Source organism: Euprymna scolopes, chromosome 9 (genome assembly GCF_053919585.1).
Source record: "Euprymna scolopes isolate OS-2025 chromosome 9, ASM5391958v1, whole genome shotgun sequence".
NCBI lineage: Eukaryota > Metazoa > Mollusca > Cephalopoda > Sepiida > Sepiolidae > Euprymna > Euprymna scolopes.
Genome location: NC_136490.1, coordinates 78,603,687 through 78,616,950, shown reverse-complemented (window position 1 = coordinate 78,616,950; position 13,264 = coordinate 78,603,687).

Here is a 13,264-nt window from a genome sequence, read left to right as displayed (position 1 = left end):
GATTTGGATCCGGCTTCTGCAGATGGATTTCCATTTTGTACGCTCGGCCGACGGCAGTTGTGCAGGTCAACGGGGTGCGGTCGGCGCCGTTCGCGGTTTCTCGGTCGGTGCGACAGGGGTGTCCGTTGTCGCCCTTGCTGTATGTCCTCGCGCTGGAACCATTCCTTAGGAAAGTGAGGACCAGGGTGGCTGGACCGGCCCTGCGCGGAATTGCTCTTCCTGGCGGTGCGCGAGCCAGGGTTTCCGCGTTTGCCGATGATGTCACCGTATTTGTTTCGAGCGTCGTTGATATTATTACGGTGATTAAGGCTCTCAAGCGTTATGAACAAGTTACAGGGGCCGTAGTCAATCTCAGCAAATCCGTTGGCCTGAGGTTGGCCGCTTGGCGGGGCTCGAATGCTTTGCCTGGCGCATTTGTCTGGACGGATGGCCCGGTCCGTATTCTGGGTGTTTGGTTTGGACCCGGTCTATGTCTAGATAAGAACTGGTCGGAAGTACAGAGCAAGGTCAAAGCGTCTGTCAGGGTTTGGCTTCGAAGGGGATTGTCCCTTAAAGGTAGGGCGGAGGCATGCGCCACTTATGTGTTTCCGCTGATCCTTTACCGATTGGCTGTACTTCCTCTGCCTGTGGTCCGAATGGCGGCCTTAACGCGTGCGCTCTTCTTACTGTTGTGGAATGAGCGACGGCCGCTTGTCCGTAGACAGGTCTGCACTCAACGTCTTGAAGATGGGGGCCTGGGGATGCCTGACCTGGCTAGCCACAAAAATGCCGAAAGGTTGGCGTTCCTGGGTAGAACTCTGATTGAGGAGTCTGATTGGGGTCCCGCGGTCGGTGCAGCTTTTCCCGACCTCATCCCCAATCATTTAATTGAATGCCAAAGAAGGCCGAGAGGGCAATCAAGATTCTTCAACGAATGCCGAAATGCGCTTAGAGCGATGCCAGGGTCCTTGGACCTTGCACAGCCTAGAAGGGCATTATATCGGGGATTAGTGGTGGGGACCGCTTCGGACCCGCTTGGGGAGCGGCTGCAGCTGTCGGAGGGAGAGGTTCGCTCTCTGTGGAATTGGGCGCCAGGCCGGGGATACCTTAACAATTCCGAATTTTCCCTGACCTGGCGATTGGTTAGAAATGCTCTACCCCTCAATGACATATTGTTTAGAATTGGTATGGTATTTAGTCCCTTTTGTCCACGGTGCGACGAAGATAGCTTAGAAACCGTAGAACATGCTTTTTATACTTGTTCCAAGCTCCGTGAATTCTGGGAGTATGTCAGTGAGGTCACGGCTCGCATCGTCCCCGATCAGGTGACGATCCTGGATTTAGCATCCGTTGTGTACAACGCAGATCCCTTGTGGCCTAGGGAGGAACGAATGGTGTTCCTAGCGACCTTGGCCGTAGCTAGACTGGTAGTGTGGGTTTCACGCATAGAGATAGGGCGTGGGGGGGAGCCACCTTCTCATCGGGATCTGATTTTGTATTTTAAACACCAACTTAAAATCAAAATCAGATGCGATAGAAGGAGGTTATCTCGCTCACAGTTTAGTAGGAAGTGGATTCACACCGCTAGTTTATGTGCGTTTGTACGAAACAGGCTTGAGTACGTGTTCCCTGCCTAGGCATGGCACACGCCGACCGTAAAAGCAACCCCCAGACCAGATCAAGATAATCCCATAGTGGATCAGTCCCTTAGCTAGTTGGTATAAATGAGTTCCATGTCCCCAATTTTTATTTTTAGGTGTTAGGATACCTCCAAAGAAGCCCAGTCCTGATTAATTTATTTTAGTCCCAACCCGTCCGATGTTATTTTTCTTGGAGGTCACCGAATATCCCTTCCCCCCCCCTTTATTTTGTCCGTAGCTGTGCCCACTCCCTCTTAGGAAGTGCTCCCTTGTTTTCGGCCGATACCGGAAAACAGGAAGCATTTCAAAATCAAATAGGTAAGGGTGGGTCAATACTAACACATTCACCGTTTAACGTTTTATTTGGTTCATTTATTTTTTATTACTGTTATTTTTCTTTATTTTGGGGTGTTTTTAAGGCTCTCATTATCCCCGCCCATCATCCGCATATATCATACACATCACAATTTCATCCGCATATATCATACACATCACAATTTCCATTTTGTCATTATTTCATTGTAAATATAAAGTAAAAAAAAAAAAAAAAAGCCATTGTATATAATTTTATTCTTAAAAAAAAAAAAAAAAAAAAAAAAATTGTACATATTGTCATCTGGGGCTTTAAGTAGATCCAACTCCTAGAGTGAATGCGGTATTGTGGTGATTGCAACTAGTGATAGGGAATAGACAAGTGGACGACCCCCGACACCCATCTTCCCCCCCCACACCCTTTTTGGCCTCATGCCACATTTAAAAAGAATTAGTTGCCTGTTTTATATAATTTTAACCCTAAAATTCTGTAAAATTTGTGATTTTTCTTCTTAAATAAATATTTAAATTGTATTTATTTTTATAACAATTTTTAATCCGAATCTTAACCGTGTCAACTGGCACAGCATTTGCTGTGCCAGTTGACACTGTTAAGATGCTGTGCCACAGCATCTAACATTTCAAATGTTTAGAAATAAATTAGCGGAAGAGTTTGATAGTCTGCAAATCGCAATACACACGGACGATAAAATGCTTTGGATAATTATGGATTTCAAGGGGGTTCTGCTAAAATCATATTTTAAAAACCAAAGCATCTTAAGTCCTCAAAATATCACCGTTTTGTTCGAAAATTAATAAATAATAATGTACATTAAATATTTTAAGAGTTTTAAGCAAATAAAGTGATAAAAATGTTAGCGTAAAACAGCGTTTTCTGTAAGATTTTGTAACACCCCTCCTGGTTTGTAAATGGTCCTACCGCGGTTCTCTTAAGAATTTCGTCTTGAAATTTGGAAATTAACTAAAAGAGATATTACTTTTAATAGATTCGGTTGTCCGAAATTCTTTTGATAGTTCATTTTTTTGTCGTGCTAAAAAGAAAACTTCAATATGACGAGTTTTGAAAATAAATTTCTTCGGACACCCACATCAATCTTTTTATTACATTTATCCGTTAAAAATAAAAATGTAACTGTCTTCATCTTGTGGTACGGAGCAATTTAAATTCATGATACCTGGAAAAAATCGCTCTATTTTTAAAAAGTATCTAAAAACGATCGGTGAAAGCAGCAGGAGCAGCAGGTTTAACATCGCTGATTATATTACTTTATTGTAAACAAACTTTTTTTTGTTTTTATTTCAGAACGAATTAAAAATTTAAAAAAATGAAAATATGAATATAAAAAAAATGTTCTTACATAGTTAATTGGAGCTCATATTATTAGAACATAATTAGCTTAACTAGAGCTTGGTTATCAGAATATATAATTTTGAAGCAATCCGGCGTTACTTTTGGTCAAATTTTAAAAATATAGTTGAAAAACAAATATGTAACGTGTCCATTTTTATCCATTACCTTAGTTTTTAATGGTGAATTAAACAGCGTTTTGTTTAACAAAAAATAAAAATAAAAAAATAATGTGAAATATTATTTTGCTTCACGTGTGCGAGCAGTACCCCCCCACACACACACACACTCCCAATATATATTTTCGTCTTTTTTTTTTTTTCAGCGGATTATAATCGAATGAACAGTCACAATCTACCTAATTATATGTATAAAAAAAAATACAAAATCAATATTTAAATATTTGTAGGAGGTGCTCAGTTTCTAGTTAAGTTCCTATTTACTTGCCTTCCCACGAGGACAGTTAGATACAAGGTCAGTTGTTAATGCGAGGAAAATCCAGCTTCCCAAAAAGGGTCAATCTGGAGAGGAAAACATAAAAATTGTCTCAGTCATAAAGGATTTCTTATTCACTGACAGAGGACAGAAAAGGCGAAGTGTAGCAATAGCATCAGAATATTACACCGTGATCTTGGCCCGAAGTCCAGGTAGAGAAATAAAAAAACGTCTTAAACTGGAAAGTTTAACGAAATAAATTTATGTTGGATTTTTTTTTTTTTGTACCAATAATGGTGCATCCCCCCCTGTTTACATTTATTTTTGTTTATCTGGTTCTTATATATGATTTTTTCGTATCCTTTATGATTTTTTTTTCTTAACAATAATGTTAAGCTCTTCACCAAACAAAGTTCCTTTGTAAGCTATGTGTCTAAAAAAAAAAAATCTTTCTTAAAGAAAAGGGCAGAATTGCAGTTTAATACCCCATAGATCGCCGATTTCCAAAGTCGCATAACCAGCAAGTACACCGTCTGACCGGTGTATAGGTCAAATGTCCCCTCAAAAAAATAGTAACATTTTTTTTAAATACATTTTCTCTGAAATTGACTCCCCCTAAAGTCTTTAGATATATATCTAAAAAATTAAATTAAAATTGGACCACGTGCGAAAACCTTTATTGTGCCAACCATTGAAATTGTGACTAAAAGTGAAATAACACATTAACAACTTTATTGCCTCAATTAGAGGAACCGTACTCTATTTTAAAATGGCTAGCCCGTCGTCGCCTTATAAAAAATGAAGCTTCTTGTGATGTCTGCAGTAATCCTGCGACATTACATAATTTTAAAACTGGTATAGATGGTTATCGTTGGCGTTGTAGAAGAGACAATACATCACAGAGTGTACGAAATGATTCGTTCTATGTTAGAAGCCATTTGCCATTAAAGAACCTTGTTGTTCTAACATACCTGTGGGCCAATGATGCCCCTCAAGTAGATATGGTACGAGAGGTACACATGGCTGAACACACCATTGTTGATTGGTGTAATTTTTTTCGTGAAGTATGCAGGGAATGGCTTGAAATAAATAATGAACGACCCATAGGTGTGTGCCAATTGGCACAGTTTAATATTCAAATTTAAAATCGTTAAATACAATTTAGGCGCGCAGTGCAATTGATTGTTTCGGCGCGTTAAAAAAATGAAAAATGACACCCACGCAAATTCCGGCGTGACCTTTATATACCAAAGGTGCGGACCTAGTTGAAAGCACCCCATGTGATGTCTTCCATCCAATGGAATTCCTCCTAGGACACATTTTAAAACTGATTTTCTAGAGCTCGTTTGGAGCCGATCAAATCAAATATAAACACGCACAAACACAAAATCTATCTCTTTAGTCTCTTAGCCTTTCGAGCATTCTTTCGTCTCTTTAAACTCTTCCGACTCATTCAACGCTTTCTCATATGGACTTACCACGCGTGCAAACATCAATTATTTCATTTCCACTGCTCCGCGCATTAATACTCTCTTTTAACAGACGAACATTAATATTGTCAATGTTACAAATTTGAACATTCAAAGAACACAAAAAAGAGACTCTCCATCTTTCATATGAACTCAAAAAAAGGAACTCTGAAATATTGAGAACTATGTTTTAACTTGTTATTGTTTGTTATTTCTATTCCAGAAATCACCCTCCGTTTGTGTTGCACATAAGATTTCTTATTTTTATTTTTATTATTTGTGGAGGAAGTCAGTTCCCAAAAAACGGCCAGGCGACCCCCACAAGTTGGTGACCCGATGCAGAAATCATATGCACAACGGAATCTTATAAACTATTAAACAACCATGACTCAGCGGAAAAAGCAACAATTTTTTTTTCGACCACAATTTCAAGCTCCGCGTCATCGGAAAAAGTCAGTTGACAGTTTAAAGGCTTTGAAATCACTTTCGAGCGAAGAAAACGAACATGGAACCTTCCTGTGTTGAAACACCTCTGGCAACGTTAACGGTAAATATACCAGCATTTAATCCTACCAACATAAAGACCTGGTTTATCCAAATCCAGGCCCTTTTCGACGCAAAGCGGATAACGTCTCAACGAACCAAATACTGTTACTTGGTGGAAAAACTCCCGGCAGACGTCATCGAAGAGGTGGCGGATTTATTGGAGAATGTGCCTGAAGACAACCCATATGACAAACTTAAGAAGGCCATCTTACGACGGACGGGCTTTTCAAACGAAACAAGGTTACGCAATCTTTTCACCCAAGTAGAATTGGGAGATCGTACTCCGTCACAACTTTTGCGATACATGCGTACATTGCTAGGGGACAACAAAATGTCCGAAAATATAATGAGAAGTCTGTGGCTGGATAAACTTCCAGACACAACAGTACAAATCCTAGCACCCACAACGGAAGAGACAAATATTGAAAAACTCGTCGATATGGCAGATCGAATCCATGAAAATCTGAGGCACCGCAAAGTAAACTCAGCACAAGCACAGCAGAAACAGACGTGCGACGACGATATATCGGGACTAAAAATGACGGTCGAAAATCTCACTCGACAAGTGCAGGAATTAATACAAATAAACCATCGTTACTCATTTAATAAACGATCGGACTACCGAAAACAAAGTCTTAGTAGAGGTCGAAGCAACACATGGGAACGAGCGAACGAAATCTGTTTTTACCACAAAAAATTCGGCACACAAGCTCGGCGTTGCACTTATCCTTGTTCTTTTAAAAACAAGAATCAGGGAAACGAATATTCCGGCCAGTAGAGACGACGACTGTCGCTGGATTTTCCACTAAAGGTCGTCTATTTTTTATTCGTGATAATAATCATGGATATAATTTCTTAATAGACACTGGAGCTGAAATCAGCGTGATACCACCTCTACGTAAACAAAAAGCTATTCCACAGCCTTACCACCTCCAAGCAGCTAATGGCACACAAATACCGACATACGGTGAAAAATATTTAGACGTCAATCTCGGCCTGCGCCGCACATTTCCGTGGATTTTTACGTGACAACACCAATATTAGGAGCAGATTTCCTAGCACGGTTTAATCTATCGGTAGACATGACTAGTCGCACACTGACTGATAACCAAACAAAAATCGTAATTAAAGGTATCACCACACCAGTCTACTGGGATTAGTTCTGCCTTACCTGAAGAGACGTACATTCGTCGGCTGTTTCAAAAATACCCACAACTTACTCAGCCATTCAAAGTCACGGATAATATTAAACATAATGCAAAGCATTATATTAAAACGAATAGACAACCAGTCTACGCCACCCCCAGACGTCTGAAGCCGGATAAGTACAAGATCGCAAAAGACGAATTTCAACGCATGTTGCAACAAGGAATTATCCGACCTTCCAAAAGTGAGTGGTCATCTGCTCTACACATGGTACAGAAAGCAGACGCGACAACATGGCGTCCATGCGGCGATTTCAGGAGATTAAATGCACAAACTGTACCGGATAGATACCCTTTCCCACACATTCACGATTTTGCAATCGGACTGCAAAATGCCACGGTATTTTCCAAAGTGGATTTAGTAAAAGCGTATTACCAAATACCGGTGGCGGATGAAGATATCCACAAAACAGCACTGACCACACCATTTGGACTTTACAAATTCGTCAGAATGCCATTCGGACTTAGGAACGCTTGTCAAACCTTCCAAAGGTTAATAGACGAGGTTTTTAGGGACCTTCCATTCGTATTCGCTTACGTGGACGATGTCCTAATTGCTAGTAGAAACCTCGACGAACATAAACAACACTTGAAACAAGTTTTTCAAAAACTGTCCCATTACGGTTTAAAAATAAACTTGGACAAATGTATTTTCAGTCAGCAAGAAGTAAACTTCCTTGGACATTCAATTGATAAGGATGGTATATCACCATTACCCGAGAAAGTAAGCGCCATTACGGATTTTCCACAACCTACGTCTGTTAGACAAGTTCGTCGCTTCATAGGTATAATTAATTACTACAGACGATTTTTACCCAACTGTTCCACAATCCTTGCACCGTTAACGTCATTATTGAAGAACAAAACGAAAAACCAACAATTAAAACTGGACGGATCAGCTTTAAAAGCTTTCCATTAAGCTAAAACTGCCTTAGTCAATTTCACAAAATTAAATTATATTAAGGACAGCGAAGAATCGAAGCTTACACTTACAACAGACGCGTCAGACATAGCTGTAGGAGCAGTTATACATCAGCTGACAGGGGATACAATGACCCCTATATCGTTTTTCTCAGCCAAACTAAGCAAGACACAGACAAAGTACAGTACCTTTTCAAGGGAGCTATTAGCAATTTATTTGTCAATTAAACATTTTAGACATCTGTTAGAAGGAAGAAACTTCTGTATTTACACTGACCATAAACCGTTAACATATGCACTGCATACGCATGTAGATAAATATGGTCCAAGAGAAATCAGACACCTTGATTATATTGCCCAATATTCCACAGACATCAGATACGTCAAGGGGCAAGAAAACATCGTGGCAGACGCATTATCACAAGCTGCAATAACTTCACTAAATTCCAGTTCGTTAACTATGGAATTAATTGCACAAGAACAAAAGACGGACAAGACACTCACTGACGTACAACAGAAAATGTCTTTGCAACTGAAGTAAATGCCCATACCTTTTAGTGTAACAACACTTTATTGTGATACAGCGAAAGAACAACCGCGTCCATACATACGGCCAAGCATCAGACAACATGTTTTTCTACATTTTCACAATATGTCGCATCCAGGCAAACGAGCCACCGTAAAAATAATAACAGACCGCTTTGTTTGGCCGAATATGAATGCAGATATTCGAAATTGGACCAAGACGTGTGTATCCTGTCAGAAAAATAAAATACACAGGCACACGAAGTCACCGCTGGGCACTTTCAGTGCGCCTGATGCCAGGTTCACCAATATCCATGTTGACTCGGTGGGGCCATTACCGCCCTCAAAAGGACACACCCACATTCTCACCATAGTCGACAGGTTCAGCAGATGGCCAACAGCAATACCCGTGAAAGACACATCGGCAGCGACAGTAGCTGGAACAATACTAAAAGACTGGATAGCAATTTTTGGAGTACCGTCAATACTCACAACGGACAGAGGTTCGCAATTTCAATCGAAACTCTTCGCAGAGTTCAACCAATTGTTGGGAACAACCCACATAAAGACTACTGCTTATCACCCTTGCTCAAACGGCCTCGTCGAACGTTTTCACAGAGCTAAAAACTTCTTTGGCCACGAGTCTTAACAACGCGGACTGGTCAGATAATTTACCATTAATCCTATTAAACACAATAAAAACAATAAACAATAAACGAAACACAATAAAAGAAGACTTACAAAGCACACCAGCAGAGCTAGTTTTTGGATCCGTAGTCACACTACCTGGACAGTATTTTAATGCATACACAGATATTTCACCCACGGCTACATTTGTGACGGAATTAAAGAACAAAATGTCTTCTCTCAAATTTACCCCCACCAGGAGGGCTGACAAACAAACATATATACCGAACGACCTTCACACATGCAAATTTGTGTTTATCAGGAATGATACGGTCAAAAAGCCATTTTGTCCAAATTACACTGGACCATACCAAGTTTTGGACAGAAGTGAAAAATATTTTACTGTCCAACGGAAAGACAGGAAAGACAACATCGCGATCGACCGAATTAAACCAGCATACATTGAGGAATACCCTCAGACAATTTCCCCACCAGAACAAATTCCCTTAGAACATGGGAGACCAGCAGAAAATGACGAGGACACCAAACCCACGACAAAAAAGAGTAGGAAAGTCCACTGGCCGAAACATTTCAAGGAATACATTACATATTAAAAAAAAAAAAAAAAAATTTTTTTTCCAATCTGGGGGGAGTATTTGTGCCAGTTGGCACAGTTTAATATTCAAATTTAAAATCGTTAAATACAATTTAGGCGCGCAGTGCAATTGATTGTTTCGGCGCGTTAAAAAAATGAAAAATGACACCCACGCAAATTCCGGCGTGACCTTTATATACCAAAGGTGCGGACCTAGTTGAAAGCACCCCATGTGATGTCTTCCATCCAATGGAATTCCTCCTAGGACACATTTTAAAACTGATTTTCTAGAGCTCGTTTGGAGCCGATCAAATCAAATATAAACACGCACAAACACAAAATCTATCTCTTTAGTCTCTTAGCCTTTCGAGCATTCTTTCGTCTCTTTAAACTCTTCCGACTCATTCAACGCTTTCTCATATGGACTTACCACGCGTGCAAACATCAATTATTTCATTTCCACTGCTCCGCGCATTAATACTCTCTTTTAACAGACGAACATTAATATTGTCAATGTTACAAATTTGACCATTCAAAGAACACAAAAAAGAGACTCTCCATCTTTCATATGAACTCAAAAAAAGGAACTCTGAAATATTGAGAACTATGTTTTAACTTGTTATTGTTTGTTATTTCTATTCCAGAAATAAACCTCCGTTTGTGTTGCACATAAGATTTCTTATTTTTATTTTTATTATTTGTGGAGGAAGCATGTTCCCAAAAAAAGGCCAGGCGACCCCTACAGGTGGGAGAGATGATTCAGGAAACCGAATCGAAGTTGAAATAGACGAAACCAAATATTTCCACAGAAAATATCACCGAGGCCACTGGAAGGAAGGCCATTGGGTTTTTGGTGGTGTTCAAAGAAACAACGGTTCCTGCTTCATGGTCGAAGTACCTGATCGAAGTGCCAACACACTTTTACCTTTAATCCAAAAATGGATTTTGCCGGGAAGCAGAATCATGTCTGACAAATGGGGTGCATACTATGGCATTGAAAACATAGCAGCTGGTGACTATGAACATCAAATAATTATACACAAAAAACATTTTGTTGATCCAGTCAATCAAGCTATACACACCCAAACAATTGAAGGACTGTGGATGCACGCTAAGCGCAAGCTTAGGCGTCAGTATGGGAGTCCCACACTGACGCCTAAGCTTGCACTGTGGGACACGCGATGAGCTGTTCCCGTCTTATTTAAAAGAATTTATGTGGAGAAGGAATTTTAGAAGTAATTTTCTTAATAATTTTATTGTTTGTATTTCGGAAATATATCGTTTTTAGTTCATTGGAAAATATCTGAATTAGGTGCTTGTGCAGTTTACACCTAGTATTAAAAAACGAAAATTAAAAAAAAAAATTATATTCTACGTACTCGTTATGGGTTAAAATTCTCATTAAAAAAAATTCACGTAATTTCATCAAGTAGTTTTTTTTTTTTAGTGCCGTAAAAACGATTTCGAAGATTCGAAAAACTCATCAAAAATGAGAACTTCATCCCATAACGAGTACGTAGAATATAATTTTTTTTTTTGAAATTTTCGTTTTTTAATACTAGGTGTAACTGCACAAGCACCCTAAATTATCTTATTTGAGAAACAGTATTTCTTTGTAAAAGAATTTACGATGTATATATATAAATTAAATATTTTTGTAAAATAAAAAATTCATTTTAAAAAAAGTATTTCGGAAATATATCGTTTTTAGTTCATTGGAAAATATCTAAATTATCTTACTTGAGAAAAAGTATTTCTTAGTAAAAGAATTTACGATATATATAAATTAAATATTTTTTGTAAAATAAAAAAATTCAATTTACGATATATATAAATTAAATATTTTTTGTAAAATAAAAAATTCATTAAAAAAAGTATTTTCTTTGTAGAAGAATTTACGATTTATATAAATTAAATTTCTTATTCATTGTTTGTACTTTTATTTTTTATAAAATAAAAAATTCATTTAAAAAAATGTATGCAAATTTATTTCGATTTTTTTTCTTGTTGACTGTTGTCTGAAACCACGACCGCAAAATGTTACTATTTTTTTAGGGGAAATTTGACCTATACACCGGTCAGACGGTGTACTTGCTGGTTATGCGACTTTGGAAATCGGCGATCTATGGGCCATTAAACTGTAGTTCTGCCAAGAAAAGTACCCCATTTATCACCCATAAAAAATAAATTAGTCAACTGTCCTAAAACGTTATAATGGTCTCAAAATAGTGAATTATTTACATTAAATTTATGTGAAACTAACCCCCATTCTAAATTCTAAAATTGTTTGTTTTGTTTCTATCAAGTCTTCAGGATGTTCACACATAATTTTCCTTAGCCTTATCATTAACCCAAAGTCAGAGTGGCAACCCCCCACCCTCTCATAATTGCACAAAGAACCTCTTAAAACCACACATAATTATCTTTAGAAAAAAAAAAAAAAACGGTGCACAAGGATTCATCTCCAATAGAAAAAAAATGGTTAACTGCCTTAAAACGCTAGAATGGCTCAAAATAAGGAATCATTTTACATTAACTTCTAAAATAATACTTGTTTATCTTTCATTAAAATTTTTAAAGGTATTCACACGTAATTTCCTACAAAGGTAAAATCACATATTTTGGAGAGGTGGTCAGATGGGGTGGGGGGTGGGGTTAACGGAGGGTATTAATCTACAATAATACCAAAGAAATATTGCAATATATTCATTTTAAACAGTTCTAGATTTCGATTTCAGTTATTTGTACATATAATGCATCACAATTCAGCTTTGAGTTTTTTAACTTCTTTTCTTTTAATGAATACATGGCATTTTTAAAGAATTGCAGCATATTTATGTGCATTTACTACAGATTATTTGGAAACCATGAAGTTTTGGAGATTTTCACTAGCATATTCTAATTCCTAGCACAAAAATACACTTATATGGAAAATTTCATTGCTTAATCTTGTGTGTTTAACAAGGATATAGAATTTTTACTGAAAAAGTAGTGTAAAAAATGTGACAAAACGCATTATAGTCTTAAAGAGGGAAAAATATCCAAACGTGTGAGGCACAAAAAATAGTCATAACTTCCTTAATTTTAATTGGATTTTAAAAATTAAAAAGATTCTTTCTTAGCTCATCAAGCTCTTTCTATAGATACCAATATTGAAATATTTTAAGCTATTTCAATTTTTTCATGTGTATTGCTACTGCAAAGGTCAACTCTTTCAACTTGACCTCTTGGCAGCCGAATTTTCACCCAAAAACTGCTCCATGTCTGAATACCCTTTATTTAAAATTTCAAATGTTTAGACCCAAAATTGTCTGAATAGTTTGCTAGAGATTGCAAAGATAAAATATTTCGAACTTGGACCCTTTCGCAGCCAAATTTTTGGCCAAAAACTGATCAAAAAGCACTATGTCTGAATATACTTTATGTAAAATTTTAAATGTTTAGACCAAAAATTGGCGGAGTAATTCCATAGAGACCACAGAGATCAATTTTTTTTTTAACTTTGACCCCAATTTTGTTTGACCTCATAACATTTATTGTTTTGGGTTCAAATTAAATTAAAAAGTTTGATCCATTTTTAAGTAACCTACATCTAAAATTTTAATTGTTTAGACCCAAAATTGGCGGAGAAGTTTGGTAGA